Raw genomic sequence first — 12294 nt, 5'->3', positions numbered from 1 at the left:
CCTTTCCATCCGTGCGCACTATGTATATCAGTTCAGCATAACTGATCGTACCGGACAGGTGCGTACTGAAACGATTAGTGAACCGATGACTGGCAATACATTACTCAACATTTCCTTATGACCTTCTTATTTGCATATGGAAATGTAAATTCATTTACATTGAGGTTTGCTAGAAACCTTTACGCGACAAAGGACACCTTCCTAAGGTACTTTTACGATAATGTGTAGACAAATATTAATACCTGCAACGTGCATTTGTTTTAGGATAAAAATCACAGAGGCATTGAGATTTACGTACACATATACAGTCAGTCCAGGGCTGCCACGTGGGTAAGAGGCGCCTGTGTGCAAGAAAAGTTCAGCGCTCTTTTCCACGATACATGATTGGTAAACATTACAACAAATATACATATATTATTACATACACATACGTTATGTAATTACTTACATATTAACCCTCCGAGCTTTGGCTGCCATAAAATTTTCGATTAGATCACTAATATTTAATGTATCTAGAAAATTGAAAAATCAATTAATCGTTCTTGACTCATTGTAGAACGTAAATAGTCCTTAATAATTTTTAATTTGAAAAAACGCCTTTCTCCGGAAGCTGCCGAAACAGACAAAATTAAATAAATTTAGTTCACCACTGCACGGGAAGAAATTCAAAGATTTCTTACAATTTCAGATAACTCTATTTTTACTTCCAAAATACCGACAATCGAGAATGTCGATATTACATACTATTTTCAAGCATTAACGATTTTGTAGACAACTTTTCGGCAACCGGACAAGCTAGCTCACCCCCGTCCGGTTCTTACCTCTCCTGAACGGTTTGAGCTCTCGGTGATTGAATGATTCATTACACCTTAGTCGTAATCCATAGAAAGTACACAAATTCTAGTAGCGATATGGCGTCCCTTCGGAGAAGCACCCGTGTACGATGCACAACCTGCACAAACGTACGTGGCGGCCCTGAGTCAGTCCCATAAATATTCGTACCCTTAATGTCTATCGAAGAAATTTGTTTAAATTAAATGATGTTTGATGTTTCCATGTGTATGTTTTTATAAATACGTTGATGTATATATAAATATATACATGTATAAGCTTACTCATATACATATTTATAATGAAAAATTCGTTTGTTAATATCAAAACTATTATTTAATTTAGTCAAACTTCTTCGATAGACATAGAGGCTACGAATATTTATGAAATTGACTGTATAACAATTATGAGCTTGTGTTACATGGAAAAAGAATGTGTGAATAGTCTACACCTTAAAAAGGCGACAAAGAGCATTTGTATAAGAAAGTAAGATGTGGGAACATATTTTGTATGACGTGGTGCAATTTGCGAAAATAAACAAGGAAGCCTAAGAACTATCAATGCATATCTATGACTGTTTCACACACTATCACATGTTAGAATAGTATAAAATTTTGATTTTTAACATAAATATGTTCCTCAATGTCTAAAGATTTATATAATCTCGAGTATCATTACAGTAAATTACATACTTTATAAGTTACATTATGTAACACGACGCGATTACTGTTTGCACATTCTGTAACAAAATAGCTCCGAGTGCAAAGGGTTAATACACTTTCGTCAAGAATATTAAGATGCATCGACAGATTTAGTAAGAAATATACAAACCCTTTTAAAAAAAACAATCGATAGCGATCTTCATACGTCTTCCACGCGTCCAGCTACAAAAAAAGGAAACAACTATAACATCAGAATCTTTAAAACAGCACGCAATGAAGGTATCGAAGTATTCTAATATTTATTATTCTTTCTCCTATAGAGTTGACATATTCTTAATCGTGTCACTTTCTTTCCAGAGATGCGACGCATGTATGCATGTCGTTGCAAATTTTAATCTTCAATGCCAAAAGAATATTCCTTAGAGAAAGATGAAAAGTTTTATTATTTTTAATCTCTCTCTTAGCGATTAATTTATCTATTTATTTTGACTCGGATACTGTTTCCTAGAAAACCGAGAACAGCAGACACATTGTTATATAATAACTTATATCAACAAATTTTCCGTTCTTGGAAGGCGAACGGTGCGCTTTTTCTAAGAGTAAAATGCGTAAAAAGTAATTGAGACATTATAATTAAATATATAATAAAATCGAAGTGTAATATCGAATTTGTAATTGGATAAAATTTTGTCATTAGAGAATTTAAGAAAACTATTTAGTTCCTTTTAGTGATTTTGTTTGAAGTTGGTTAAATTTTGTTTATTATATGAACAGACATTGAGGTCACCGAAAGGACGAGAATTAATTTGTGCACCTAATTAGAATGCATTTAGATTCCAACGGGAAAAATGTCTGATTTGTGTTTTCTTTTCTCGAAAATAATGTGGTCACCGTATATCAGTATCGTACATATCTTGTGTTTGGAAACTGAGGCGCCGCGGTTATGCAATGTAATCATCATTCCGCTATCTTAAGCATCTTAAGTATTGTGAGTGTTAATGGAAGACCAGCTAAGCTAAATGCAATGAAAGATAATTGCAGACTGTTACAAGTTTCTCTAGCTCAAGATTCCTCTTCCTGTTTACACATTTCTTGTTCTTTTCCTTCTCCGAAAGTGATTATTATCTACATACGATAATAATAAAACATAAAACATATATACTTCCGGAACGACCTAGTCAATATGACTGTGACAAGGTCAAACACCGCCGACTTGGAAAAAAAGTGAACGATTTGCTTTCTATGCGGAATGATTGTTCTCGAATAATCACTGTACTTGGCCACAGCGTTTCTAAAACTCGAATCTGCGAGCTCACGCAAGAAAATTAACAAAGACTACATATTTCGTCACGATACTCGTCGACGAATTATGTTTAATAATTACTTGACAGAATTAGAAAAGAACAAGTCATGGAGAATGATATAATAGAATTCTTGTATGATTAACTGTCTCCCAAAGTGTTTCCCAGTGATTCCCAAAGTGTGAGGCGCGATATATCGTAAATATGTAAAAATGTAAGAGAAAGAAAACTAAATATTGGTAATGTTTAATAATAAAGAAATTAAGTCTTATGAAATAGTAACACTTATATTTAGTTAGCTTGTGGACAAAATGTAGTCTATCTAACATATTTCAAATCATTGATCGGTACTAAAGGAGCCGCCGAAAATAATCTGTATGCTAAGGGAGCCGCGGGTCTAAAAAGTTTTGTAACCGCTGGTTTAAGCATTATTATTAAATAGTGAATTTTTATGCATTTATGGAAAACTACCCGCGCCCCGCGGTTTCACCCGTGTGGAATACTATTGTTATTCGCATAGGTGCAATAATTACTGTAATGTTTATGTAAGTATGTAGTTACGTACTTCGTGACGGATGAACGTATTTAACTGGGTGTAATGTAGAGATAGATTTTTAAATATAAATATTAACGGCGAAGTTGGTCGTGTTATGAATGTATAATTCATTTCTCTGTGAATTAGTGATTTGAATGTGAAAGAAACTACGAAATGCACACAGTGTGCAATAATATGAAAAAGTAAGAAAGAGTTCATATCATAATATTTGTAGAGTAAAATAAATTTCTACTTAGGTTCAATTTTTGTAGGTACGTTTGCTAAGATTTTATTTTATTTTATTACACTTACATTACATAATATTAAAATTACCGAGGATCATTTTATATCATTCTTAGCAACTCCACCGATGATTGCAATGATGAATAGAAAATTAATTTTACAGATGTCGTATATTTACTTATAACAAGAAGTTACGTGCACCTGGCAGTAACGGTGTTCTGTCGATGAGTGTATGATAGTGTGATCCCAGAACAAAGACAGGGATTTTCTATTGTAATTCTAATCGCGTTGTAATACTGTTGATTTGATAAGTATCGGTTGAAAGCTAAGCGCACATTTAGAAACCGAGGCGCGTTCGCTGATGATACTTAGACGCTTTACCAAGAGAATTGAGATCGTTACATTTATTAAGATTATGAAACGATTAAATTTATATCAGAGTAGAAATTGAAGTTCAAAGCGTCTTTTCTGGAAAGTACACTAAAATAATGTACATTATAATTCAAAATTAAACATATCCTTCGTTCAATATTATTTTTAATTTTACATAAACTTCAGTTTTTCCGCAGCTAAATATTAAGACGTGCCATTGTATTTTTGCTTCTCTCAACACATTTGCTGACATTAATTTACTTCGCTTAAAATTCTATTCCTGATTATGAGAAAATTATGAAAATCTTTTTATTTCATACACTACATATTTACAATAGTGATATTTCAAAACAGATTTTGTAATTTTTATCTTCGCCATAACGACAGGAATTTGGCGATGTCCAGCTTCAGAATTTTATTATTTTCGTCAGTATTCGGTATCAGAAACATAAAATGTCTGCCGGTCGCGAATGTGTTGAGAAATGTAATTTAAATAATTAAATATCTAAATAATCAGATGTTCTGAATGCTGTATTGAAACGCGTACTTGTAAACTTTATTATGTTTTCAATTTTACAGCTAAATAAACCTATAAGATGAAAATACAAATAAAGAGTTTCAGAAGCGATGCTGTTAAGGAAACAAAATTTCTCACCACAATGTAATTGTTTTGTTGAAATATATATTAGTAATAATTTTAATAGGTATTCTCGAAATAATCATTTTAATGAGGTAGAATGTCGCTCGGTACAGCGAGAGTTAAACGACAAAGCATGTACAAAACAAGAATGCAAATGTTTTGTGTTTAATGATTAATCAGAATTGTTACATTCTCGCATCGTTACATATTACCTTCTCAATACATTAGTATAATTTTACATCTCTTCAATTTGCATTGGATATACGAATTATGTAAAATAATGCTTTTTCCTGCTCGTTTAATAAATAAATATGTAATAGTAAAGGTCAGGAGCCTAAGACAGTTCGGCAAGGTTATCGCCGCGTGTTTCCCCGTTATTTAATATTAGGTGCTTCATACAATATCTGAAGTATCGTCTGGTTTATAAAATAATCTTACAAGATAACACATCAAGTGTGTATGCAGGTGCTGTTCATTAGATTTATCTTTAATGTTATGGCAGATACGTATCGTTTACATTATACGATATAACAATTGACAGCTCTCTGAAAAATTGTATAAATAAACTGTGTAAATTTAAAGATTGCTTAACGGTGCTACTTTACTAATTGAAATTACGAAATTAAACTTTTAATTCGACTAGCAAGTTTTTGATACTTTAATGATCGACATGTATTAATATATATTAGAAATATTTTGCACACAACTATTCAAACAGTTATTATGTATATCTTAGGAAAAAAAATAAAGTACAATTGATATTGATTTATTAGGTCAATTGCTCGGACAACTATTATTATAAAAATTACACAGTCGGTATTCTAGATTAACGCTTGCAACGCAAAATTTGTTGTCAAACTTCTAATCCATCGTGAAAGTAATAAACAGCTTGACGAGCCTCGATTAAAAATAAGAAATAAATATTTGCATACGAGTCTTGCCGAAGTCATTTATAGATTTTCAGCATATGTTTATTTAACACGTAAACAAAATAGATCGTTGAACTCGTATTGAAAAATGTTAACTCCCATTCATTTTAATCTCAGCGATGTAACAAACGATTAATTTGTATGTTAACTCTGTTGACGATTCACATTTGGCATTGCCCTCAAGATTCTTACGTATCTAGTGCAGTGCCAGCTGAAAAGGTTAACGTCGTTTATTTTTATATCGAGACATGCCACTCTGGTATGTCGATAATTTTAATATTCGATAAAATTTCGGAAATTTTAAACGTGCAAATTGCGTTGATGTGATATTAGGCACTGGTGACGAAGCACGACCAACCCAACAATATTTACAAGAGACCTTAAACCTTAAACGTGTTTTCGCTTCGCTTATAATATCCTGTAACGGTTATCTTTAAATAGCACCAGCACGTCGATACGAGTACATATTACCTGATTAAATGAGAAAACAATGGAGAAACTGCGATACGATCGAAACGAAGCTATTAAAATAGGTTACGCAAAATAATTAGGAGATAGTACTCTATTGAACAACTCTGAAAAATAAACCAAATATCAATGACATGAGTAGACATAACGAATCTCTAATAATTAAATTTTTATCGAATGTTTAATTAATCGCACGTGTTAAATAAATTACGCAAAATTATTAGTCGATCATATTTCGAACAATTCTAAAAAATGAACTAAATATCAGCGAGAATTGGAGTAATAAATGTCTAGTGAATCTAATATATCCGATATATTCAATAATTTTTTTAGTTAAATTTTTATCGAATATTCAATTAATCCTAGGTACTAAATATGTAACTTAAATTACTTAAAATTATTACACACTTTCATTTCTAAATAATTTTACAAATTAATCTGGATACCAGGGGCAGGAAAATTATTGTATGACCAATGCAAAACGATTATCGTTGATTATCTAACTACTCGGACACATAGGAGTCGTTAGTTATTAGATATCTAACTGATAATGGATGATAAAGTACATTTAATATCAGTATTTCAATTTTTCTATCGAGGTACTCTCAGTTTCAATTTATATTAACAGAATAAATACAAAAGCAAAAGTAACAAAAAGTGAACAACATATTTAAAAATTATATTCAAGACGAATTCCTAATCCTGCTGGAAACACGCCACTTAATGAACTAAAGTAATCGAATGACTAGGTTATTCTACCTAACATCCGTGTACGAAAGTCTACCTTGTAAAAATGCAAATACCCAACCAAGAAGATTGGACAATATTATTTATTCCATAATAGAAAGGGGAATGTCCAAAGCATCTGAAAAAAGAAACCCAAAACGTGTTAGAATATTCATATTTTGTATAAGATTGTTGAGTTTTTGTTCAATTTTTACTATTATTAGAACGCTATATTGTATTTCTTAGTAACTCGTATTTCTCCGTAGCGAACGAGTCAATAGACTTCATTTGTCTGGCAAACGTAAAAATTCCAATCTCTATGTAAGTAATAGACAGTGTCTACTATTTAGATATGTACTAGGGATGTGCGAGACGCCCGACTTTCGGGGTCGAGTCGGGCCACTAGAAAGTCAAGCATTGTTACGTTCTTTTTTTACTATCGTACATTCAGTAAATTTTACTGACTATTTTTATGACTAAGGGTATATGGACTTTCTATTTATATAATATTTTAACAATGCATGATTGTGAATATATTTTTTATAATAAATATTCATGTCCGAATGCGTAACTAAGATTACGATATTAAACAAAATAGACATCAGTCGCCCAGTATAATACATTTTCAAATTTTGATCATTGTGAAAGTAAACAGCATTCCAAATGCGTGGAATAAAATGAGTATGCAAGTTGTTTCGAATGCAACTCGTTCTAAATGAATCCGTTTGAAATATTCATTTTGTTGCGAATATTACCTGTATACATTACACTACAACTAAATCGTCTGATCCTCGGGGGTTGTAGCGGTATTTTTGTAAGCTACAGTACGGGCTTAGCAACCCCTGAGGTACCCGAGCTAGAGGGGAGCCAGCGGGCCCCCACAGAGATGAGTTGTCAAACGACAAAGAGATAAGAAGTTATGAGATATAGGATGGCCAGTGGGTCCCTATAGAGATGAGAAGTTATGCATTACAATTTAAAGTGACCAGGCACAGATAGGAAGCGCAGAGTTAACCAGTATTAGGAAGAGAGAGGGGTATAATAAGCGCGCGAAGTATACAGGGTGTCCCAAAAGTCGGGGAGGAGCCGGAAATGGGGGGTAGCTGAGACGATTCTGAACAATAATTTCCTTTGCAAAAATGTCGGATGGGGCTTCGTTAAGGAGATATTAAGAGAAAACCCCGACCAATCAGAGCGCGCGTAGACCGTTGGAGCGGCCGTGGTAGCGAAGGCTACGCGCTAGGCGGCAGCCTCAATGTCCTTCGATGCACGTCGAGTCACTTGTTCGCGTACAAGCGCGGCCCCCAGCGCGTAGCCTTCGCTACCGCGGCCGCTTCAACGGTCTACGCGCGCTCTGATTGGTCGGGGTTTTCTCTTAATATCTCCTTAACGAAGCCCCATTCGACATTTTTGCAAAGGAAATTGTTGTTCAGAATCGTCTCAGCTACCCCCCATTTCCGGCTCCTCCCCGACTTTTGGGACACCCTGTATATGAAAAAGGAATATGTAAACATAAAGATGTTTTGTTACAGGAAATGTGTCGATAAATATGTAAAAGTTTCACATTAAATAAAAAATACAAATACAAACTAAATCGCCTAAACGACATTCGTCGAGTATCGGCAGCAACTCATCCGAACTATGTAGTACGATCTCTTAGGCCGATCGCACACGGGCGCATCCGATTTGAACTTAGCGGTTACAAACCGTTCGCGCTCTTTGTTTTACCTACTCCACTATCTTTGTTTTACCTAGATCCACGGTCGCATGCAACTATGTAGTTTCAGAGTGGTTTGAAACTGATCGGTTGCGCCCGTGTGCGATCGGTCTTACGAACGAGTTACGAACCGGTCGTGGCAGTCGGGCCGTCCGAGAGTTTGAATGTTTCGATTCCTTGCTCGTGTCCGTTCGACTTTCTCGGGCTCGATCGATACGAGTCGGGGCCCGATATTCGAGTCGGGGTTGCACACGCCTACTAGACACCCATCTTTAATATTTGCATAAGTTCCGTTGTTCTTTGTCATACACACAGATGGTGCACTCCACCTTTAATATTTGTAAAATTCAGTTATGTCTGTCTTACTATACGCATTGCACCTCATGTATGCCAATACTCGAGTCGGGCTTGCACACGCCTATTAGACACTCATCTTTAATATTTGCATAAGTTCCGTTGTTCTTTGCCATACACATATATTGTGCATTCCACCTTTAATATTTGTAAAACTCAGTTATGTCTTACTATACGCATTGCGCCTCATGTATAAATGAATCTTGTTAAAATTACGTAGAGTTAATGAATAATTAGTAATTTACTTTATATTTTTCCTCGAACGTTAGGCTCTAATATAATCCAAATTCTCAATAAACGATAAAATTGTTTTATTGTAGCAGTTGACCTAACAACGAAAGTCACCGAGCTTATCAACTCTGAGAAATTACAATTCGTGTAGTAATTTGTCGCAATCATTCTTTGAAATTATCAAAGGTTCGCGAAGTGTCTTTTTTTTCAGTCGACCATGGCAATTATGTAATCAATACGTTCTACATTATCAACGCCACGTTCCTACGCAAGGACAGCTAGAGTGTTCATATCGAGCACGATCGATCAAATTGCTTTTACACGCATTGGAGTACACCGGAAAGCTAAACATCGATTCAAAAGATCAATGATATCGCATCCAAACAAAATTCATAAATGCTTTGGAATTATTTCATTAACGTTCAATGCTCCACGTGACCTTTGAATCTAAAGAATTTACGTTAAACGTTTTGAATCTTAATTACTTCGTTTAGTCAAAGTTGTGTCGCGTCGTTTTTCTTTGTATCTGAATCTGTTATCATGATCAAGGAAGGATAACCGGTCATACGCCCGGAAACAATCTCCTTTCTCCATCATTCTTAAGAACTAAACAACTAAATGGACATTTTCTTTTTTTTTGTACAGTATTAGAACAACATTTTAGAAAAATTAAAAGCACAAGTGCAGGTTTCGACGTAAACAAATTTGATTATATTACCATTTTTTAAAGACTCTTTCCATGGATAATGTTGTTATTAAGCATTGTAACAGTATTATATAGTAGTATATTACGTGGTTCAATTCAATTGTGTACCACCTGTGTACCAAGTTTCATTAAAATTGGCGTGTAACAGTTGGGCGATGTTTCTTGTAATATGTTAAGAATTATTCTGCCTTTTCTCAAATAAAATTTAAACGGAAACATAATTGGTGTAGTTCGTTGTTTTAATTTGTTTTATTTTTTCTAAACATATGAAGTTAAACTTATAATTCTAGAGAAGGCTATTTATTTATTTATGTAAGAACTCCCTTACCCAGCAGTCGCCAATTTTATTATTAGCCAATCGTGTATTACAGTTTCCAAGTAAGATGGATGAAAAACATGAACCAATTGTACAGAGTAGACAAAATCTTGATTAAGTCAACACACGTTTCCTATTTAACCGGAGTATTCAGAGTAATTTTCCTCTTTTACGCATGACAAGTGAATTGCGTGACTACGTCTAACGTGCTTAAGTATACCATTATCTGTACATGCAAATACGTATGACGCTTATTTCGCTACTATGAAAAATCATACCGACGTTCAGCTTTTCATTTCCCCGTTATTTTTAGCAGTAAGCATGTATTACCGTGCGATGAGCAGGCACTTTTATATTAGTCATGGGATTCCCATATTACCAATTGTTCGCAAGAATATTGAAACACCGGTATGATTTTGTTTCATAAGTCTAATATTTTAAATAAATACACAACTGGCAATGGAAATGAATATCATCGTATTACGATTAAAGTATATAAAAAGTGAGGAATTCAAAATAGGACACCTGATTTACTCGCCTGTTTTTAACGATAAAAGAGAAAGTCAAATAAAAGTTGTTTGATTTTGAGGAATAAGTATCATGGTGACGATGACTTTTTTTTATCACTAGAGGTGTAGAGAAGGTATAAAGGTCAAAACTATTTTCTTTAATGAAACGATATAGTTTCTTATGTCCTATCTAATAGGGCGTTTCAAAACGAATACAGCGACCTGTAACTGAAGGTCATGTGTTAATAAAAATATGTAGTATGCATTTACAAATAAAAAAACACCAATGACCTTAAAATTTCGACAATATGACCTTCAAACACACTCGAGGTATTTAAACTGAATGTGTTAGGTGAGATACTCTGTATACTTTGACATTTGACAAGTAAACGCTTCGATGGATTGTATGGATCTTTTGTATTGAATCAAAAGAATAAAATCGCATATTAAATGAGCATGATCGTGTGTTATGCGTGTTAACGCGATATTTGCCTTTATCCAACACTCGTTGATAGGGGACTGTGAGAATTCGTTGGACCAGTCAGTCGCAGCTCTGCTATTATGCGAATCACATTATATTCATTTTCATTAAATGATTAATTTATCCTTTATTCATTAACCTTCTTGTTTTATTCGAATGAAATAATTCTTGGTCTGAAATTATTCGGTGTAAAAATTAATTCTCTGCCCTTTTAAAGTAAAAGTTATCATTTATTTACAAAGAAAAATCATGCAACTTTTAATTTTTCTTCATTCACAAATTCGAAGAGTGCACATATAGTTACAGAACCAAATGTCCAAGCAATATGTGTGTTTCATTATTACGAAGGTTGATATTACCACAACAAAGTGGCCAATCAATATTCTATTTAAACTAGATTTACAAATAATTATGTAACTATGAAGACACAGGAATTAATTTCAACACCCAATAATTGTAAAGTTCCTACACACGTAATCTGTTAGGAGAACAACAAGCAAAATTTGTAGATCACTGAACTTGGAATATATTGATAAATAGTAATGCCCATCGGTTTGAGACTTAGGCTATGTATAGATTCATTGTAATCTACACATATTATAGTGGGATATATATGAGATCAGATCGAGAACTTAGAAGGCTGGTAATTGAACGTAACAAAATGATGAGTTAATATTTTTACTAAAACTACAGTTATAAACGATTGAATATAAAGAAATAGAAATTAATTAATATTTGCACCTGATATAACTATTTACATAAATCACGATTCGACAGGAAACTCTCTCTCTCTTCAAACAACATTAACTAAAGTTTGAAAGTCAAGAACAAAAGTTATGTAACTTTCAATAAAATAAAAGAGAATCTACGGAGTGAAGTTAAACAAAGCATGTGTCGAACTTCGTTTTCGAAATCCATGTCTGACCTTATAAAACACATCTGGTATAATAAACAAGCCATACCCAATAATAACAACAAATAAGATAATTTATAGAATTGCATGCTAGTGCAATGTTTTTTCAAGAATTGTTTTCTGTTTAGTTCGCCTTGATGCCTGTTTTCCAGAAAACAGAGTTTTCGAGAAAAACCAAACGCGACGGAGAAATTTAAGTTGTATACCGATTCGAGACAAAAAGGTATAAAGTTCTGCTGAGAAAGATGACGATAACAAATTAATTTTTCTTAATTTCAAAACTACTTTTCTCTGAAAAACCTGACGAACGAAAGGTCGAGTTATGAACTATATTAAAATCAATAAGATGCGCAAGAAATT

The 12294-nt window shown here is 33.6% G+C and overlaps 1 protein-coding gene; it reads right to left on the bottom strand.

The window, feature by feature from the left end:
- LOC128887214 (uncharacterized) overlaps nt 1–12294 on the bottom strand; it is a 144355-nt gene that overhangs the window by 67624 nt on the left and 64437 nt on the right.

The sequence above is a fragment of the Hylaeus anthracinus genome, unplaced genomic scaffold, assembly GCF_026225885.1.
Source record: "Hylaeus anthracinus isolate JK02 unplaced genomic scaffold, UHH_iyHylAnth1.0_haploid 0, whole genome shotgun sequence".
NCBI lineage: Eukaryota > Metazoa > Arthropoda > Insecta > Hymenoptera > Colletidae > Hylaeus > Hylaeus anthracinus.
This window is presented reverse-complemented; position numbering and strand designations above follow the sequence as displayed.